This window comes from Vombatus ursinus, unplaced genomic scaffold (genome assembly GCF_900497805.2).
Source record: "Vombatus ursinus unplaced genomic scaffold, bare-nosed wombat genome assembly UNPS02014785.1, whole genome shotgun sequence".
In the NCBI taxonomy this organism is placed as follows: Eukaryota; Metazoa; Chordata; class Mammalia; order Diprotodontia; family Vombatidae; genus Vombatus; species Vombatus ursinus.
The window spans coordinates 1,804,979-1,827,107 of NW_020954563.1; the positions used below are offsets into that span (position 1 = coordinate 1,804,979).

Sequence of the window (22,129 nt, forward strand, 5' to 3'; positions counted from 1 at the left end):
CACACACACACACACACACACACACACACACACACACACACACACACACACAGAGAATAATTTATTTCACATGCCATAGAAGATGGAGGAATTTTAGGGCGAGAAGCAAGGAGTCAAAGGATAAAAAAGACCTGCCATCATGGTGGATGGTGGGATATTTGGGGCAGAATTCCAATTTTGGACTAAAAACCTAAAGATCTTCTATGTTCTGCAACACTGAAAACATACTTTTCCTTTTTTTTTGCTTGTTTGTTTTTGTTAGGAAATGGGGTTAAGTGACTTGCCCAGGGTCACACAGCTAGTAAGTGTTATGTGTCTGAGGCCAGATTTGAACTCAGGTTCTCCTGACTCCTGGGCTGGTGCTCTATCCACTATACCACCTACCTGCCCCTAAAAAATACTTTTCCAAAATCAAGTCTTAAATGGGTTGCTGGTTTTATAATTCAATTAAAAACAACAGAAGTATTATCATAATGTACATTTTACACTTAAGACTCTGACCCCAAGCTATTAGTAGCTTGAAATAGCTAATAGAATTTTTTCTATTTCTTAGAATTTCTTCTGTACTTGTAAAGAGAAATAAGTTTTTAAGTTCTCAGGAGCAGCTCACTTTACCTGAGCCATGTAAAATGAATGTCAGATAAAGTATATGGTTTGATTCAGACAGTGATTTCTGGAACTAATTTAATAGAAAAATCCTTCTACTGAGTAGTTTTTAGAAATTATTGGGAAAAGATTGGAGAGTAATACATGAAAGTCTCTTCTTTGAAATAAACATTTTATTAATCATTGAAATAAAAATCTTATAATCCAAGTTTTTTTTTTTTCTAACTGGTTTGGCAGCAGTGAAGAGAAGAAAAGTAAAATGAAGGAAAAAATCCATCTCCTTAAAATGTTTCTTATTTTTCCCTTTTGCGTATTTATATCTGTACCAATTACAAGGTATTGAATTTTACACTTAAAGGACCATCTTTAAGGTGCAGTAGTTAAATCCTTCCTAGCTACTATTTCTATGGTTTACATCTTTACCTCCACTGAAAATTTCCTGGCCTTTCCTCTTTCAACTAGGGCTTTATACTTAAGATTTACATCCTTCTCTTTAAGATTTAATAAATATTAAATATATCATGTAAACCTAGTCAGGGCAGATAGCTGGTGAAGTAACTAGAGCACCAGCTGGGAGTCAGGAGGAGCTGAGTTCAAATCCAGCCTCAAACACTTGACACTTAGTAGTTGTGTGATCCTGGGCAAGTCACTTAACCCCGACTGCCTCACCAACAAACAAACAAACAAACAAACAAAAAAACAGCCCCTTCAAGAACCTATTCTATAACAGAGATTACCAATGTTTTTTTGAGATTGTTATACAGTCTTGTTTGATTTTTTTGGTTGTTGTCAGACAATTCATACAAAGTCAGAGCTGGAAAAGATATTAGAGCTCTCCAATATTTCATTTTGCAAAAGAAATTGTTGTTCAAGGAGGTTAAATTAAGATTTCCCAATGTCACACAGTTTTACAACATTTTCCCCCTCATTGATAAGATTTTGTGTAGATATTCAGCATAACGGCTTTCTGCAGAAGACTGATGTCTTAAATCCTATGGGTGGGGAAAGGGAAGAAAGAAGGTCAACTATTAAAGTACCAAAAGGACCTAATTCTAAGATTGTTTCATCTATAAAGCAATCCCCTGGCATCAATCCTGAGGACCATATGATAGTGTAAGAAGCTATTAATTTTATAGTAGTTTTTGGACCCTCTGGATTTTTTCTACTATCTACTGTCTTAGCTTAGTCTATAAAAGGCAGTCAGAGACAGGTAACATTTAAAGGGAAGCAAATTATTATGTCTAACTGTCATACAAACTGTGGCAATTGTTAAGATAACTGATATAAATAGTGAGTTATAAGACAACATATTGGAAAGGAAAGAACACTGGAATTTCAAACTGTACTACAAAGCAGTAATCATTAAAATAATTTAGTACTGGTTAAAAATTAGAAAGGTCAATCAGTAGAAGAGAAGTATGTGCATACACAACACACAGAAGCAAAAGGAGCAGCACAATCTTTGACAAACCCAAAGACTCCAGTTCTGGGGGAGGACCCACTATTTGACAAAAATTCCTGGGAAAGGGGACAGCTAGGTAGCACAGCGGATAGAGTACTGGCCTTGGAGTCAGAAGGACCTAAGTTCAAATCAAGCCTCAGATACTTACTAGCTAGCTGGGGTGTGACCCTGGGCAAGTCACTTAACTAACCCCTACTGCCTCCAAAATTTAAAAAAAAAAAATTCCTGGGAAAACTGGACAAGTCTGGCAGAAGTTAGATTTAAACTAATACTTCACATTACATACCAAGACAAGCTCCAAATTGATACACGAACTAAGTATAAAAGTTCATACAGTAAATCAGAGGAGCAAAAAAGACATTGCCTTTCAAATCTATAGACAGGGAAAGAGTTCATGATTAAACAAGTGATAGATTAACATACAAGATAAAATGGGCAATTTTAATTATGTAAAACCGCAAAGTTTTTGCACAAATTTAATGTAGTAAAAATCAGAAAGGAAACAACCTGGGGAAAAATCTTTGTAGCAAGTCAAATTTATACAATAGCCTTTCCCCAATAGACAAATGGATATAAAGAGGAAAAAATTTAAGCTATCAATAACAGTATAAAAAAAATGTTCTAAATCACTACTAGAGAAATGCAAATTAAAGCAATTTAGAGGTTGCACCTCATACCCAAATTGGAAAAAAAGACAAGTATTGCAAGGGTTGCAGGAAAACAGGCACATGGGTGCACTGTCAGCAGCCTTTAATTAGTCTAGCAAATGGAAAGCAACTTGGAGGTATGACCCACAAGTTACTAAACTGTGCACATCCTTTGAACCAGTGACACCATTTGTAAGGCTATACCCCAAAGAGATCAAAGAGGGAGAAAAAAGACCTATATGCACATAAATATTTATCCTACCTCTTTACATAGTATTCAAAAATTGCAACCAAAGGGGCTATCCTTTGGGGATAAATAAATGGCTAAACAAATTATGGTATATGAATATAATGGAATATTATTGTACCATAAGAAATGGACAGTTTCAGAGGAACCTGGGAAGATCTTTATGAATTGATACAAAGCAAAGTAAGCAGAATTAGAAAAACAATTTATATGATGACATTATAGAGAAAAACAACTTTGAAAGACTTTAGAACTCTTTAATATAATGACAAACCATGAGTCCAAAAGACTGAAGATGAAACATGCTATTCATCTGCTGCCCAGACAGATGATGAATTTTAAATGGAAAGACATAAATTTTCATGGGTATGTACTTATGCGGGCAAGAAGGGAATTTGTTTTGCTGGACTGCATGTATTTATGTAGAAGATTTGGTTGTTTGCGGCTTTGGGGTTTTTTTGGTTGTTGTTCAACAGGTGGGGTTAGTGGGAGGGACAGATTATAAATGCATTTAAAATAACGTTTTAAAATATATTTTAAAAGAACATCGGACTATGAACCAGGAAGCATGGGTTCTAGTTCCAACTCTCATTAACTAGCTACGTATCACTAGCTAAGCAATAAACTCTCCATGTCTTTGGTTTACTTATCTGTAAAATGGGAGCAAAACATGGATATCTTATGTAGCAGGGTTGCTATGAATATTAGATAACAGGTAAAAGTGTTTTAAGTACAAAGTACTACATAAAAACATAAGTATCATTACCACCACCTCTGAGGCTAGACCCATGGTAAATCAATCGTTTAAGTAATTCAATTCAAATCCAATATTGCTTAAGCATTTACAAAGGTACAAGGCCTTGTGCTGGGCAATGGAGAAATGGAATGGGTTGCAGAGTAATGCTGTCAAGCTAATAGAAACAGGGCTACTAAACTATACATAAAGATCCTGCGGGAAGCACACAATGACTTAGAAAACCACAAATGTATACTATGTTCTACTGTATTTTTATTTACTTCGTCAAATATTTCCCAATTACATTTTAATCTGATTCAGCCACTTAGGCAGGGTGTTTGACATCCCTGATGTAGGACTTGGTGTGATTTGGAGACTATAAATTCATATGTGTCCCCTGCCTTGAAGTTTATTGATCTAGTAGGGATATTGAGACCTAAACTAACAGAATACAAAACAGCATAAGAAACTGCATTGATGTATACATAAATACATTAATGTTCACAGAGCAAGGGATCATGGTTAGCTGACAGAGGTGGGGGAGGGAATTTGAACTAAATCTTAAACAATGGGGAGAATGTGGAAGAGGAGGGTATGGAGAAGGAGGAAGAAGAGTGGAAGAGAGCAGGAGGACAGAAAAAATATTTCAGGAATGGATCAGTTCAGTCTAATACCTTTGCTCAACAAATTCACAGGACATGCATGAGGAACCAGTGAACAGACTGGTTTGGCTGGCACATATTGTAGGACACATCAAGGGGAATAGTTTAAGGCAGAAAAAATAGACTCATTCATAGGAACATAGACTTAGAGCTGGAATGGGCCTAAGAGATCAATTAAAACAACACCCTGATTTTATAGTTGAAGAAAACGAAGCCCAGAAAGATGAGGCAATTTGCCCAAGGTCACACAGGTAGTAAGCAGCAAGCTAGATTCTGAACCTTGGTATCCTGTCTCCAAATCTAATAACCCTTTCCTTGTGCCACTTAGGTTTTTCTTTTTCTTTTTCTTTTTTAGGCAATTGGGGTTAAGTGACTTGCCCAGGGTCACACAGCTAGTAAGTGTCAAGTATTTGGTCTGAGGCCACATTTGAACTCAGGTCCTCCTGACTTCAGGGTCAGTGCTCTATCCACTGCGCCACCTAGCTGTCCCGCCGCTTAGGTTTTAAGCCAGATTTTGGATCCCTCACCTGAATACTTGTAAACATCTGTACCTCCTAACACAAGCTAAGGAAACTGGACTTCAGCAGGCAATGGTAAACAATCAAAGGTTTTTGAGCAGGGGAATGTGCCTTAGAAAAATTAATCATGCCAGCTATTGTTGTTAATAGTCAAGGGAAGAGGAAATGAAGGCTCAAACTAAAATGAGAGTAGTAAGTCTGGAGAGGGGGAGGAGACAGGTCTAAAAGATGGTGTGGAAGTCGAATGAGTAAGAGTTAGACACTGGCTGAATTTAGGACAGAGAAGACTGGGTAAAAACATTTCTAGACTTCAGGTACTTGGGGGAAAACTAGCATTTATATAATTACTTTAAAGGTAACAATGTACCCGGTACATGTTTACAATGTTACAGTATCTAACACATAGTAAGCTCTTAATAAATGTTTTATGTGATTTCCACACACCATATTTCAGACTCAAAACAACTGTTTGAGGTATTTAGCACAGGTATTATTATCCCCATTTTTTCAGCTGTTTTTCAGTCATGTCTGACTCTTCATGACCCCATATGGGGTCATCTTGGTACAGATACTGGAGGGGTTTGCCATTTTCTTCTCCAGCTTATTTTACAAATGAGGCACTGAGGCAAACAGGGTTAACTGACTTACCCAGGGTCACACAACTAGTAAGTGTTTGAGGCTGGATTGAACTCAGGAAAATGAGTCTTCTTGACTCCAAGCCCGACACTCTATGCATTGTGCCACCCAGCTACCCATTTTACATATGAGGAAACTGAGGCTTGGAGAGCTAAGGCAACTTGTCCTCCTCCCCCCAAGTCAATTATTAAACTCCTACTATGTACCAGGCACTGTGCTAAAGCACTAAGCACTGTTGTCACAAGGTTAAAAATCTTCCAGAGAGAGAGGTTATTACTTTTTCAGTCATAAACCTTTACCTCTTGAAACAGGCACATTATGGAAGAAGAACAGACAAGTCAAATTAAGGTATGAGTTTATTCACTGGCTTTATAATAGTCCAAAGTCCCTCCATTTATCAAGCTCTCACATTACAGAAAACATTAGGGCACATATCCTCCTTAACCCTCACCACCGCCATCCCCCCCCTCCACCTATACATGAAGGCTCTTTGCTTTTCTTTCTTAAAAAACACAGGAAATTCCACCTCAGTCCAGCTCAGGTTCCACTAATTCATTTTTCATACACAGCCTCTATATGTCTCTCCCCTATACAAAGGAAAGAGCATTAGATTAAAGTCAAAGGACCTGCATTCTCTACCAGTTCTGCTATTCACTATATGTGTGACTTTGGCCAAAGCATTTCCCTTCTCTGAGCCTGAGTTTCTTTCTGTAATTTAAGGGTGGTGAACCAGATTATTAATGCTGAAGCCCCTTCCAGTTCTAAATTCTAAGACCAACTCTTTCCAGTTTTAACTTACTAATACATGATTCAAAGCCTCCCATCCACTTATTTTGTTTCCTACCTTAAAAAAAAAATCCACCAAGAGGCAGTGTGACAATGAGAAAGAACACTGACTTAAGTCAGAAGTCCTGTGTTCTAGTCTTGATCCTGTTACTAACTAGCTGTGTGATCTTGATCAGTGTCCTCATATGTAATATGGAGTTGGAGCAGATGTAAGGTCTCTTCCAGGTGACGTGTGTATCTTGTTTGGAAGGGTTCTTTATCAATTCCCATACATCCTTAGGGAGGGTCTAACCTGAGGTATAGACATAAAGAACATCCCTTAATTACTGCCCAAACACTTTCCACCTTCTCTTGGGGAGTAGAATAGACAACTCACTGCTAACTGATGAGGCTTACTTGGATAGGGTTTCTTCCACACACCTAGGCCAGCTGAAGATACTCAGTATAACACTGTCTAAATCAGATGGTAAGAGACAAGTCTGCTGAGTATATGGATTTAATATAAGCAATATTACTAGCTCTTAGCTTGTCCACAAAAACCGACTGTGTAACATGAAAAGCATGTCCAAACAATCCTTAAGCTCAGTAGAATTTCACTGTGTTAAATGTAACATTAAACCTTTGGATTCGGTCTATATATATCAACATGTGTATACTGCAGTAGACCATTTAAGACTAGTCAAGAGAAACATTTTTTCCCTCAGGAAAAGCCACACCAAATCTTTTCACTATGAGCTAAAAAAGCAGACATTTGTAAACCCTATTTTGTATATTTCAGTTCTTAATTCCACTATCAAAATCATTATCCCCATATCTTCCATCTTTTAAATGTAATAGCAATCTAGCAATTCTGTACTAAATAGAGGACACAGTAAATTATTAACTACTTTCAATTTTACACTTAGGAAATTCTTTTTGACATTTTAATATTATCTCTCTTGTTGACAACTATTAGTAGTCATACCAACGAATACATTACATGTTAACATTTATTAGATGCTCACAAGGAGGTAACATTACATGATTCTCAAACTTTCTTTGAACAACACTGAGTTGTAGGATGAGTAAAGAGAGGCTGTGGAAGCATACAAATTAAGAAGCATTCAGACGTCATGTTAAATATAAGATCCTCACAGAGCAAGCTAACGAACAGTAATAGCACATCAGTGATTCACACCTAAAGGATCCCACAAAGGTATAAGAAAAGGGGGTGGGGAGTATAGGAGGGTGTCTGTGTTAAGCAAAAACAAACAAACATGGAAATATTGATAAACTCAGAATCACCAAGAAATCTGTTAACTTCAAAATGATCTTCACAAGTTAAAGAATGCACATTGTGATGTTATAAAACATTACAGTCTCTCGCATTTTTAGTTCTGTATAGCTTACAAGGTACTTTCCTCACAATAACTGTGTGGTATAGGTAATTATCCCCATTTTACAGAAGTGGAAACTGAGACTTATTGAGGTGAAATAACTTGCTTCCTAGCTACAGAACAAGTATGAGTTGGAGAACTTGCTCATAGAATTTGCATGAGTGGAAGAAAAAATTGGAACCCAGGTCTTCTCATTCCAAATTCAGTGCTCTATTTCACCACTCATTGTTTCATAATACTATGAAGTTGATAAACACATCCTTAAGTAGTTCTAAACAAAAAAGGAAGGAAAACTACCTATAGTACAAAAACTGCCAGGCAATATCTATCAGAAACCGGAAAAGACCCAGTAGGAAGCAAAATATACCTAAAGTGAGAATTTCTTTTAAAGTACAAAGGCAAAAGTAGAAATTAGTGCAGGTTAGGGACTACTAAAACAAAATGATGTCTATGTAGTCAGAAGTGGTCTCAAGCCTCTGTATCTATTGCATAAACTTTTTGCTTGTTTTTCTTTATCTGAAGGGATGACTGCGTGTGTGTGTTGTAGAAAATGACTGCTGCAAAGACAAAAGGCATCAATAAAATCTATTTTTAAAAGCGTCCGGAGACATTCGTCCTTCCTCAGATTACCTAAATCGGAAAGTTACTAAAGGTCAGCGTTGGGCACGGTGAAAGTGAAGCCGCATCAGCCCAGCTCACAACCGAGAGAGAGACACCAAACCAAGTTCGCTTTTACCTCGCCCACTCTCCGGGAGAGCCCTTTCCCGCACCCCCGGTGCTCAGCCCTCGGCCTGGCCCTGGGGCACGGCTCGCTGCGACTTGACTGAACCATCCCGGCCCTAAGGCTGAGCACGGTCTCTTACGCCTCGGTTTACCTAACTTTCTCCACGGCTAACCCTTCCTCCAGCCGCCTCACTGACCCACTGCCCGGCACCGCCCTGCAGGAGCACCGAAGTCGAGACCAACAGAACGAGGTCTCGGCGGGCAGGGCTTCGCACGCCACGCTCCCAAAGGTGACTTCCAGCCAGACCCCACCTGGCCCGGGCCCTCCTGCCCTCACGATCCCCGGGGAGGGGGCAAGAAGGCAAGTCCTGTGTGAGAAGCCCTGGGCTCCATCTCCCCCGCCCGCTGCCCCCAGCTCGCCCTCCACCGCCCCGGGGCACCGACAGTTCCCGCCCCCCTCGTCCTCGCCGGGCCCTGCACCAAGGGCCGGGATCCTCCCGCCGCCCAGCCCCAGACGACGTCCGCGGGCAGGCCGCGCTCCCAGCCCGGAGCCCCGCTCCGGCCGCGGCCGGGGGCAGGCCAGTCCGTCCGTCTAGGGGCGGCGGGCAGCCGCGCGTCCCCGGCCCGGCCCGGCGAGGCGCCGCCCTTGGGGTTACCTGCGCCGAGGAGCCCGGCCCGCATCGCTGGGCTGGGGCGGGGAGGGGAGGGCCACCGCCGCCGATCAGCCTTCCGCCTCAGGGGGCCGGCTCCATGGGGCCCGTGGCGGCCCAGGGCCTCTGTCCGTCAGGCCGCTGGAGACAGAGAGAGAAGGAGGGAAGGGAGCGACCCGAGAGGGCGAAGAAGGCTGGAGGGTCGGTCCCGAGGGCCGGCCGGCGGGCGGGCGACAGGTTTTAGCTCCCGCAACTTCCGTCTGCGACTGCCGGGGGCGGCGGCGTCAAATAGCTCACCGCGAAAACCTCGCCACTGTGCATGCGCTGTGCATCCCAGACCTCCCCGCGAAAAAAGTCTCCCCTCCGCCCCTTCCTGGGGATAGGGCCGAGTTACAGGAACGGGGCGGGGAGGGGGAGGGAGAAGGAGGAAGCGAAGGGGAGGAAGGTGGAGAAGGGAATGACTTAGGAAGGCGGAGGGAGAATGAGAGGGAGGCGGGAAATGATCGGGGAAAGGGGTGGGTCTCCTGATAAGACCCCACAGTTGTAGGCTGAGAGGAAGGTAGGACCAGTCTAAATTTCAAAATAGCAATAATAAATTACTTTTATAATTTGTGTTATATTAATTTTTATGCATATGAACATAATAGAAATAGATTTAGATTATTAATAAGCATATATTCTATTTGAAACTAGGTGGATAGAACTCTGGGCCTGAAGTCAGGAAGACCCAAATTCAAATTTGCCCTCAGACACTTACCAGCAGTGTGACCCTGGGCAAGTCACTTAACCTTGTTTGCCTCAATTTCCTCATCTGTAAAATGAGCTGGAGAAGGGAATGACAAACAACTCCAGTATCTAAAAAAATCCCAAAAGGGGCCATGAAGAGTCCAACACAATTGAAATGACTGAACAAAAATATTTACATTATTTGCACATAGTATTTCCCAAGCATATGAAGGCTTCCCCTGGTAGAATAGGTGGATGAGAACAATTTGTTCCAATGGCCATGGAGGCAGCTTAAACAGGCATTGTGGAGGGCATAGTGCTTGGTCAGACATCAAAAATGCCAAGGTCATCTACTACTACTGGGACATCCATAGGCATCTTGACTTCTGTCTTGTCACTGGACTTTGATAACTGTGGACAACAGAGTGAGACTGACAACTTTTTGCAACTCTGCCACACTTAAATCCAATTCACATTGGCATCAAGACATTACCCTGTGATATCATTGGTCCTCTTAGAAAATGAAGAACGAACAACAATAATAATACATAAGTAAAAATTTAAAAAGAGCAATTTCAGGGCCACGGTTGAATGAGGATGACTTTACCTATGAATGTGATATTTGAGCATGGGACTCCCCAGCCAAAAAATGTTTCCCTGTCCAGATGCTCAAAGTGCCATAATATTCAATCAAGGGGTCCTTCCTTTGAAATGTAGATACCCCAGGAAGAAATAAAATAGGGTCACCCAAAGGAAAGAGTTTATAAGGTCTTGGAAAAGCATCTTATGGACAGGAGGAGTCCAATAAAGAAAAATGCCCATGAGGCACCCAGCACTAGCAATTTTGAGAAACAAGAATGCCTCTAAAGAGAATTCCAGGCATGGGGAGACAGCCAGTGAAAATGCATTGTAGAGTTGGAGTGACTTGATCATTTTTTTTTAAGACAATTGGGGTTAAGTGACTTGCCCAGGGTCACATAGCTAGTAAGTGTCAAGTGCTTGGTCTGAGGTCAGATTTGAACTCAGGTCCTCCTGACTTCAGGGTCAGTGTTCTACCCACTGCGCCACCTAACTGCCCCTTGATCATGTTTATTGATAACTTTCATCTTTACACCATATTTGTTTCTCAATATATCCCATTTCCCACCAAGTGAGCTCTCTTGTAACATTCTTTAAAAAAAAATTCAGCAAAACCATCTCATCCACAACAACATTCCATACCAATTGTCCCCTACCTCTAGGGAAAAGAGAGGTGCATTTTTTCATCTCCTCTTTTAGCCATTATAATTGTTTTAATGTTCTTTGTGTCTGTATACATTATGTTTTAATTGTGAGTGTTGTTTTCCTTGGCTTTGTTGACTTTACTTTGCATCAGTTAATTTAAACCTTCTCACATTTCCCTCAATCAGTCAATAAACATTTATTAAGTGCCTGCAGTGTTCCAGTCTTTCTGCTAAACCCTGGGGATACAAAGAAAGCCAAAAGACAGTCCCTGTTCTCCTGGAGCTCATAGTCTAATGCAAACAGCTATGTATTCATGTTTGTTGTTTTGGAGGGCACAATAATATTCCATTATAATAATATATCACAATGTGTTTAGTCACCGCCCCTGTCAATGAACACACCCTTCATGTCCTGTGCTTTGCTACCACAAAAAAAACATTGAAAGTCATTTCTTTTTTTATCTCATATTTGCCTTTGATGGGACAGCTTCTTCAGTAGGCTCATTTCAGGTCAAGGGATGACTGAGCTAAATCTAGAGAATTGGTATTGGAGATACACTTTGCTTACTTTTGGTTTGCTTCAGTCAGGGATTATTAATTCTGGGTTTTTAGTTTGATAATTGTATTTTAACATAATTCATTTCCTGTGTAATTCTAGATATTTATGAACATTATTTGAGAAGGGGGTCATGATAAGAACCCCTGTCCTAAGTTTAGGCCAACTTAGCCCTCTTAACTTTCTCTTTCTTTAATAGTTTTGAGTATATCAATCAACCAATCAACAAACAATTCCAGGCTCTGTGCTAGGAACTGGGGATGCAAAGACAAAAGAATAGAATTCTGCTGTGGTTTTTGGTCTCAGTTTACTCAGACCCACCTTGTTCTGCTACTGCAGGATGGTGTAACTCTAACTCCACAACCACTAGCTGCCTTCTGCAACCAATTTTCACTTAGTGGGGGAAAGAATAGATCCATAGTTCCAGTGTTAAGGACTAGTTAAGCTCCATTGTGTTAATGCAGTCAATCAAAAAACTTCTATTAAGTTTCTGCTCTGAAAAAAAAAATAAAATTAAAAATTAAAAAAACTCCTACTCTGTGCCAGATGCTGTGCTAAGTCTTGGGGTAGAGTGACAATCAGTTTATTGCTTTGACATGACTCCATGTTTTTGAAGCCACCATTTTATGACAGAGTAGTTGTTATATGGGAGGCAGTTAAGTGACTCAATGGCTAGAACCTGAAGCCTGGCTCTGGCTGGGCCTAGAAAGATTTGAGTTCAAATCTGGCCTGAGACACTTATTAGCTGTGTGATCCTGGGCAAGTTATTTAACCTCTGTTTGCCTTCATCTACTGGAGAAGGAAATGGCAAACCATTCCGGTACCTTTGCCAAGAAAATCTCATGGACAGTATAGTCCACAGGGTCACAAAGAGTGGGACATGACTAAACAACAAAGTTGTTATGTAAGTTGTTTTCCTGTAATAATGATTTGAGTGGTATAGTTTGGAAATGATATGTTCCCTCCACACTTAGTAAACAATTCCTAATAAAGTATGTTCCCCAGATTTGGTAAACAACTGCTAATGACAAGTCTCTTCCAAATTTAGCAAACAATGAATAAACACTTGCTAATGACATTTGTTTTTATTGATAGTTTCCTTTTATCATAAGCTTAGGTAATCAATCACTAATCAGAACTTGGGTGTAACCAGCTAAGGCCTATAGCTAGAACTATAAGACACCCATCTGGAGATCAACTCCTTCCACCACCAAACCCTCCATCCCAGTCTTCAGCATGATCTTAGGTCTCAACTGAGGGTTATGTCTGTGTGTCCCCTCCCCTCCCCTTGAGTCTCAAGTTCCCCAAAAATTGAGATTCAAGTATCCCCATGTTCACCTGAGGGCAAGGCTAACTGACTGACTTGTCAGGTGATGTCCTTAGAGGGAGATACATGGCCTCTTGCTTGGAAGAGAGGGATCCTTGTCACTGAGTTCCACTATAAGACAGGCTTACTGGGAGGCCCTGGGAAGTCAGGTTGATGGTTTGTTCCTAGTGGGGTTAATTTTTGTATTGTCCAAAGTTTGCATGCATTTGATTAATAAAGTTTGACTGCTAGAATAGAGAAATGTAAGTTTAATTAGTGTTTCACACTAGTTAGCACAAATAACAGTAAGTTGATTTTGCAAGTGCTTTATAGGAAGATACAAAGAAAGGCCAAAAAACCCCCCAAAAAGCTAACAGTCCTATTTTCAAGGAGCTCATAGCCATATGGGGGAGACAATATGTAAACAATTATATAAAACAAGATTTATACACAATAAATTGGAGATAATCAACAGAAGTAAGTCATTAGCTTTGAGGGTTATTCTTGTAGAAGGTGGGATTTTAGCAGGACTCGTAGGAACCTCCAGCAAAGCTAGAAGAAGATGAGGAGAGAGAGAATTATAGGTATAGGGAGACAGCTAGTGAAAATGCATGTAGAGTTTGAGATAGAATGACTAGTTAGAGATACAGCAGGGAGGACAGTTTCACTGAATAGAAAAGTATATCTGAGGGAGTAAAATATAAGAAGACTAGAAAGGGAGGAAGCAGCCAGCTTATGAAGGTCACTGAATGCCAAAGAAAGGATTTTACATTTGTTCTTATAGGTGATAAGGAGCCATAAGAATTAACCAGGGAGTGACATGGCCACACCTGAGCTTTAGAAGGATCACTCTTTTAGCTGAATGGAGGACAGATTGGAGTGAGGAAAGACTTGTGGCAGGCAAACCAACTCAACAGGCTATTGTAATAGTCCAGATATGAGATTATGAGGACCTTCATCAGCATGATGGCAGAGTCAGAGAAGAAAAGGGGAGTACTGTTACTTGAAGATAGAATTGAGAGGACTTGGCAACTGATTGGATTTGGGAGGATGAAAAAAAAGTGAGAAGGTGAGGATATAAGTCAGGGTGACTGGGAGGATAGTGATGCCTCTGACAATAGTGGGAAAGTTAGGAAGAGGGAAAGGCTTGGGGAAAAGATGATGAGATCAGTTTTGGACATGTTGGTTTTAAGATGTCTATGGGACATACAGTTGGAGATATCTAATAGGCAGTTGAAGATTTGAGTCTGGAGGTTAAGAGAGAGGTTAAGGATGGATAAGTAGATCTGAGAATCATCAGCATTGAGATGATAATTGAATTTATGGGAACTGATGAGATGACCAAGTGAAAAAGAATGGAAGGAATATAAAAAGAGCCTTAAGTATGGAGCACCCACACTTAATGGGCATGACCTGGGAAAAGATCCAGCAAAGGAGATTAAAGAATGGTCAAATAGTTGGGAGAAGTAAGGGAAGATAGTGTCATGAAAATGTAGAATAAAGAGAACATGAAGAAGAGGGTGATCAGCAGTGTGAAAGGTTGCAGAAAGGTCAAGAAGGGTATTAATTAATCAAGCAAGTTAAGTTAACTTTGGGACTAAGAAGATTATTTCATTCACAGAAAAGGAAAGGGCTAAAAATAAGTATAATATATAGTTTGTTGTTTGTCCTTCATTTTCAAAAAGAATCGATGACATCACACAGTGATGTCTTGATTAGAGTATGAATTGGATTTAAGTGAGGCAGAGTTGCACAAAATTGTCAACCTAACTCTTGCAGAGTCATGAAAGTCCAGTGGCAAGACAAATTATCAAGATGACTGTTGATAGCCAGGATATAGTGGATGACCTTAGTGTGCTTGATGTTTGACCAAGCTCTAAGCCTTCCACACCTTCAGCTGTCTTCATGGCTGTTAGAACAAATTGTTCTTACCTGCCTGTTCTTCATATGCTTGGGATAAACATCCTCCTAATTCACCGATGAGTTTAAGGCCTGTCAATTATCCTCAACCTGGTTTAGCCCATTTTCCAAGATGGTTTTATGAGGGTGTGGCTGCTGCGCATGCTACCAGAGCCACAGGTGAGAGTTGAGTATCATGGGAACACCAACATTGAATGAGCAGCCCTGGAAAGGGTTTGGCAATCCTCACATCAGAGATGTTAGTCCTCCCTGAACACTTAGCAACAAATTCTGCTACTACTCTAAAGAACTGAAGAGTAGTTCAACTTCTTAAAACTAATTCACCTAGGCTAATTCTCTTAAGTCAAGTCAACATGCACTTATTAAATACTTACTATGTGTTAAGTTCTGGGAAACAAAGAAAGGCAAAAATAATCCCTTTCCTCAGAGAGCTCAGGTTCTAATAAGTCAGTTCAATTCACTTAAAGGCAATTTGCCTGGACTAAAACTAGGATTACATTCATTCCTCAGTTATATTGGCATATTCAATTCAACAAACATGTATTAAGCCACTACAATGTACAAGACACTGTGCTAACTCTGGGGATATAAAGACAGAAAATGATCTAGTTTGTGCCTTTAAGGAGCTTGAGGTAGCTAGGTAGAGCAGTGCCTGGTGTCAGGAAGACCTGAATTCAAAATTGACTTCAAATTTACTAGCTGTGTGACCCTGGGCAAGTCATTTAACCTCTTTTTGCCTCAGTTTCCTCAACTGTAAAATGGTGATAATAATGGTACCAACCTCCCAAGGTTGTTGTGAGGATCAAATGAGATAACATTTGTAAAAGCTTTTAGAAAAGGGCCTAGCAGATAGTAAGTACTTAATTATTTTCCCTTTCCTTTCCCTTATATTCCATTCAGAGGATATAACATGTGCTGTGCGTAGATAAGCAAATGCAGTGTGATTTAAAAAGGAAAGAAAAAGTGATTCTCAGGGAGATAAGAACTGAGTTGAACCTTGTAGGAAGGTGAGGATTATGAAAGGCAGAAACTAGAGGGAGTGCTTTAGGACTTGGGGTATGACTTGTGTGAATGCAGAGTGGGGATGTTAAGTTTAAGAGGAATAGCTCAAGGTCAAATTTGGCTGGAACCCAGAGTACTCAAAGGGAATAACGTAAGATTGAAAAGATAAGATAGAATACTGCTTGTGGAGAGCTAAGGAGAGTGTATTTTATCCTAGAAGCAACCAGGGAGCCACTGAAGGGTTTTTAAGGAAGAGAATGACATGATCAGACAGACATGTACATACTTTAGAAAATGTATGTACCTTGTCAACTATGGGAGGTAAGAAGGTATGTGGTCATGAGGACCTCAGGGTGGCCATGCAAGTGAAGAAGGAAAGAGCCACAGGTGAAATATTTTGTAGAGGTAGAATTGATAGGATTTTAACATTAATTGCATATGGGAGATGAGAGAGAGGGAAGAATAAAAGATAATCTTGAGGTTATATACTTGGGTGACCCCCCTCCCAGGAGTGATAGTGGTGTTCTGAACAGAAATAAGGAAGTTTGGAGGAAAGATAACAGTATAGTACAATGGAAAGAGCACTGGCCCTGGAGTAAAGGGATCTGAGTTCAAACCTTCATACATACTACCTGTGTGACCTAAGGCAAGTTATTCAACCTCCTTGGGTTTCAGTTTCTTCACTTGTAAAATAAGAGAGGTTATGCTAGATGATTTCTGTCATTCTGTCCATATCTAGATCTGTAGTTGTTTCTGTTTTGGACATTTTGAGTCCAATATACTAATGGGACCTTAAGGTAGACATGTCTAACAGGCAGTTGGCAATATAGAACTAGAGTTCAGAAAATAGTGGCTGACTATATAGATTGGGCATCATCTCCATCTTTCAGAGGTTCCCAAACTTATTTGGCCTACTGCCCCCTTTAAAAAAAATTACTCAGCAATCCCCTGGAAATCTAATTTCTTTAACCGTTTAATGGTGTTTTTTTAAATTTGCATCTTTTAAAAAATACATACTTTTTTTAAATGACACATCTTAAATTTAATAATTTATTACAAATTTGTGGGTTTCTTCCAGCATTGAAATTTTGATGACACAATATTGTGTCATGTAACCATATAGTATTGTATTGTAAACAAGTCATTACAGGCACATATTCCTGCTGATGTATACTGGACTTCCCAACAATGCACAATATGCTCGCCTGCCAACACTTGCTTGTTAAGACCTGTCAGCAGACTTGACTACTGATCAGTTATAACTTGCGTTTTGTGTGTTTATTTGGAAAATAATATAACCGCTATGACTTTAATTCTGTTACACAACAGAGGAAACATGTATGAATGGTTTTTCAAAATTTTCTTCTCTCTTTCTTTATGCTTCCACCATCCCCTTATTTTCATTCAGTGCCCCCCCAATTGCATTCAAGGTTACTACTATCCCCCCTGGATCATTCCAGTGACCCCCAAAGGGTGATATCATCCACTTTGGGAACCTATGAAAGATGATTACTGGACCCATGAAATTAGAGACAGAAGATGGTTGGGCATACAGGCTTCTGAGCTAACCTCGGAGCTTATTTTGTAAGATTAGCCTTGCTCTTATCCCCTGGGTAGAGAATTCATAGAGACCTTAGAGAAAGAGGAAAATTAAGAAGCACCAATAGAGCAGTTAGGAATGATTTGTACCCTCAGAAGGAATAAAATGAAGTTAAAGCCCCCGATAGGGAACTGACCATTCAGGTTGGCTCCTTCAAAGCCTGATTATTAATGAATGTATAAGTGGGTGGTCAACATAGGAACAAGGAGAATCAGTCCTCAGAGTCTCAAATTTCTCTCTCTAATCCATTTCCTTAATTCCTTGTGATTCCCTATGTCTAAATTGCTCCCTGGACTGTAATCCCTGGAAACCCAAGGTCTCCATGACCTTTTGTTACATCACCACTTAAATCACAAGAGCCAGCTAGAGAGAAAAGCCAGCTTCAGTTTCACTGGCCCTAGCCAGGACCATCCCTTGCTGGACACAAGAAATGAAGTACCCCCTGGTGCCACTGGTGAATGATCTCACATTTTCCTTCCTCTTTTTTTGGATCTGCCTGCCATTTGGTCTGCTGTTGTTGTTAACGATACTTTGGTTTGGTTTCCTCCTAAGGGAAGGTAAGGGTGATCTCACCTGTCCTGAATTGCGGAGGGTGGGGAGTTACAAAGCTTCGGGGCAAGAAGAAGAATAAGTTTCTTGAAATTGCTGTTGAGAAAGTTAAGTTCATATATACATGTATAGATACAGATATATAGATATATGTATATATATATGTACATATTTTGCTGAATCAGTTGAAAAGTAGAAGTTTCTTTCAATAGAAGAAATGACGCAGTCAGATTTTGATGCTTACAAAAATATCTTACTCAAATGGATTTTTCTCCCCTCAAGGAATGGGAGCTGACAGGCTTAATAGACAAATAATGCTAGCTTGTATTTTCATAGCCCTTTTCAAAGTGCTTTTCTCACAAAAACCTGTGAGACAGGTAGTGTAAGTATTGTAATCTCCATTTTACAAATGGTGAAACTGTCGCTCAGATGCCTGAAATGATTTTTGCCCAAGGTCAACACAGCTTAATAAGTGGCTGATTTGGGATTTGAACCCAGGCCTTATGACTGTAAGTCCTAGGCTTTTCTCACTTACTGCTTCTCTAATAGATTGTTGTCAATGATGTATTGTTATTTTGAGGGAGAAAGGAAGAAAAAAATCATCTCTATGGGGAGTTCTCTGTTTTCTCAGTATGAAACTGCCTCAGATGGTATCTGAAAAAAGCTCTAGGTCTCAGGTTCTCAGAGCTTTAGGATGAGTTAGCACAGAATTCAGAGCGGGAAGGTATTTGAAAGATCATATAATTCAACTCCTTCATTTTACAGATGAGGAAATTGATGCCTAAAAAGAGTGACATGACTTACCCAGGTAATGAGAGTTAGTATTGGAACCCAGGTAGTGAGAGTTAGGATTGAAACCCAGGTTTTCTCACCTTAAATCTAGTCTTTTTTTTTTTTCTTTACCAATATCTGGGGGTGAGATGGAGGGGGGTAGGACAATGAAAAAAAAAATCCAGGAACCTCTGGGGCAGTTCGACAAGCTTGAGAGAGAGGGAAATTATATCTGTATGTAATCAGCAGAGACTGAATAGACAAAAGTTGTACAATTCTTGCTTCCATAGCTCTGATACTAGGAAATAGCTTTCCTTCCAGACGGAAATTTGCCTTGGGGTTCTCACATTCCTTTTTGCCCAGGGCACTGTTTCCTCCCTCCTCCTCCTAGCCCTTGCTCTACTTTCACTCTGGCTATTAAACTTACCCTCTAGCCTAATGGGCAGCACTTTCCTCTGGGTTTACTAGTTTTCCCTGACCCTTCCAACCACATAGTAAGAGTCACTCAGGGGTTGTTGGGCTAAAAGACAGCAACATATCAACAACAGTAAAATTAAATAACAATAATTTCCCATGGTCCCAGCACTCCCTGTTTTCCTTTCACTTCAAAGAGTATTTGAATAAAAATATCTCATTCTGTTTTATCTTGGAGGATAGAACTAGGACATATTTCATCTAGGGAGAAGGAAAGCCTTCCCAACAATTTATTGTCATTCAATCATTTCAGTCGTGTGTTTGACTCTTCATAACCCCATTTTGGGTTTTCTCGGCAAAGATATTGGAGTGGTTTACCATTTCCTTCTCCAGTTCATTCTACAGATGAGGAAATTGAGACAAACAGGCTTAAGTGACTTGCCCAGGGTCCCATAGCTAGTAAGTGTTTGAAGCCAGATTTGAACTCAGAAAAATGAGTCTTCCTGGCTCCTGGTGTGGTAGACCATTCACTCTGCCACCTAGGTGCCCTTCCTAACAATTTGAGCTGTCCAAAAGTAAAGTGAGCTGTCTCAGAAGGTAGTGAATTAATGCCCTCTCACTGGAGATCTTCAAGGAGAGGATAAAAGATCATTTACTGAGGATATTACAGGCAGGATGCCTGGTCAGAGAAGAGGAAAGGAATAAGCATTTATGTAGCACCTACTATGTGCCACATACTGTGCTTTACAAGTGCTTTACACATATTATCTCATTACAACTCTGCAAGGTAGGTGGTATTATTATACCCCCATTTTATAGATAAGAAAACAGAGTCAGATAGAGGTTAAATGACTCGTCCAAGTTCTCACAATTAGTAAGTATTTAAGGTCATATTTGAACTCAGGTCTTCCTGACTCCAGGCCCAACACTTTCTCTACTGTGCCACTCAGCTGCTTCATGGGATAGATAGGAGTGAAACTGTTGAGGTTTAGAGATTTGGAGGTATTGGGACCCCAAAATCACAACATGTGGGTCCTGCCTGAATGAATTTGACCTAAGACTTTCAGCCAAAGACAAGGTTTATTAAAGAATTCGCCATATTGGCCAGACTCTTAAGAAATGTGAACATTTCTTAGCTATTGGCTAGATTATAAGAATTTGAGCTCTTGGCTAAACTCTTAAAGAATCTGAGCCTTTGTATTGCTAATGCAAGTGGGCCAGATTTTAAGAATCTGAGCCCTTATATGAGACAAGAGGGACCTTATATACAGAAAGACTATGGGAGGGATCTAGGAGTGGCCAAGTAGTTTGGGGTGACTGGAGAAGGGGTCTAAGGAGGATCTGGATGGGAGTGGTCAGTAAGCTGGAATGAACAGAAAGCCAGGGACCTGGACCATGTGGCCAAGGGAGAATGGAGCCTAGATAGGATTAAGGGTGAGAAGTTGCCAGGGACAATCAGGAGGTAACATAACAGAACTGGAAGATTGAGTATAGCCACAATGGAAGACAGTTAAGTGTATTACAACTTCAGGCAAATGTCAGGAATTTGGGAAAGTCCAGGGATTTTCCTTTTTGGGGTCCAGATCCCAAAGACATGGTTTTTTTCCTTTTAGGGGTTCAGATCCCATCCCCATCAAGACTACTGGTCTCTTCCAACTCTGAGATTCTTGTTTTTGTCACAGTCATTCTGGTTTTTCTCAGCTCTGTCCCTTGTCCCATCTGTGAGCCCTCTGATATTGCAGGAACTAAACTTGCCTTCCAGCAGGAGGCTGAATCTTCTGTTTCAGGCCTTGGGTTTTCCTTCTTCCAGAAATTCTGGACCTGTTTTCTAAAAGGGCATTGCATCTGTATACCTATTACCCCTTTCTTAGCAGGTAGCGTCAGACCACTCATGCCGATGACATGACATGAGTGAAGTGGGTTTTTTTTTTGGTCAAGTTAAAAAGCAAACATTTTTTTCCATAGTATGTCCCAGGCATTGTGCTAAGTGCTGTATATATGTACACACACACACACACACACACACACAAGATGTTTCCAGGGTAACTGGGAGGTAATCTCAGAGGGATGGCACTAATGGTGAGGTAGGAACTGGTAAAAGCGAAAGATTTTAATGAAGTCTTTAAGAAAACCAGGGAGTAAAGATGAGGAGTACATTCAAGATATGGGGGACAGCCAGTGAAAAGGCAATGGAGTCGAGAGATATAGAATGTCTTGTGTGAAGAACAGCAAGGAGTCCACCAGTATCATTGGATTAAAGATCATATGTAACAGGAGTGAGGTCAAAGAAGACCAAAAAGGTAGGAATGGGCTTCAAAAGCCAAAGGATTGGGAACCATATGGTGGAGTAAAGGCAGGGACTCACCTACCTTTCCCAAATTCCCCTCTAAACAACTTTAAAATAATGCCTCAAAATGAATTCTGGAACCAACTTGGTTCTGGAACCAAGTAGAACCAACAAAATGACAGAGTGAAACAATTTTCCAGCCCAAGATAACTTAGAAGGTTGGCAGGAAAGGTCTGTCTCACTGGGGTGAGAGTGGAATGCAGTCCATGTAGGCCTGACCAGTGGAGGCCACACCACAGCAAACCAGCAGCAGACCTTGGGGGCAATTGATTCTGGCAGGAGCGAATGAATCAAAATCAGTGGCTTCTGGGGCTCTCAGCCCACAAATGGTGAGGGGGTCAGACAACTGGTCAGAAGGAGATTACAAGGGACCCTTTGCTGGCACTAGGTAGAGGACACTGTTGCATTGCCCTTACGTAGTTCTGGGTTACAGTCCCAGGGTGAGAAAGAGAAGGAGCACTAGCACATGAGAGCATGTGGTTACAGGGGCCCTGGTCACAGTTACAGGGCAGAGAAGAGTGCTTGTGGTCACTCACAGACCACAGCAAGTGCCAGGAGAGCAGTGACTACACCTCTCCTTAGATTATGCCACCTTAGAAGAACCAAAAACTTAGAGATCCCTAGGACTAACTGAAAAAAGCAGCATGAAAAACCTGAAGCTTGGGA

General features: G+C 40.7%; 1 protein-coding gene across 2 annotated transcripts in view; it reads right to left on the reverse strand.

Moving 5' to 3' along the window:
* Positions 1-9,110, reverse strand: part of RALGAPB (Ral GTPase activating protein non-catalytic beta subunit) — a 96,511-nt gene extending 87,401 nt beyond the window's left edge. For both annotated transcript variants that reach the window (XM_027867107.1, XM_027867106.1), the window contains exon 1: positions 9,056-9,110. The gene's annotated coding sequence lies outside the window, so the exon portion shown is untranslated. The remainder of the gene's footprint in view (positions 1-9,055) is intronic.
* Positions 9,111-22,129: the final 13,019 nt, after the last annotated feature.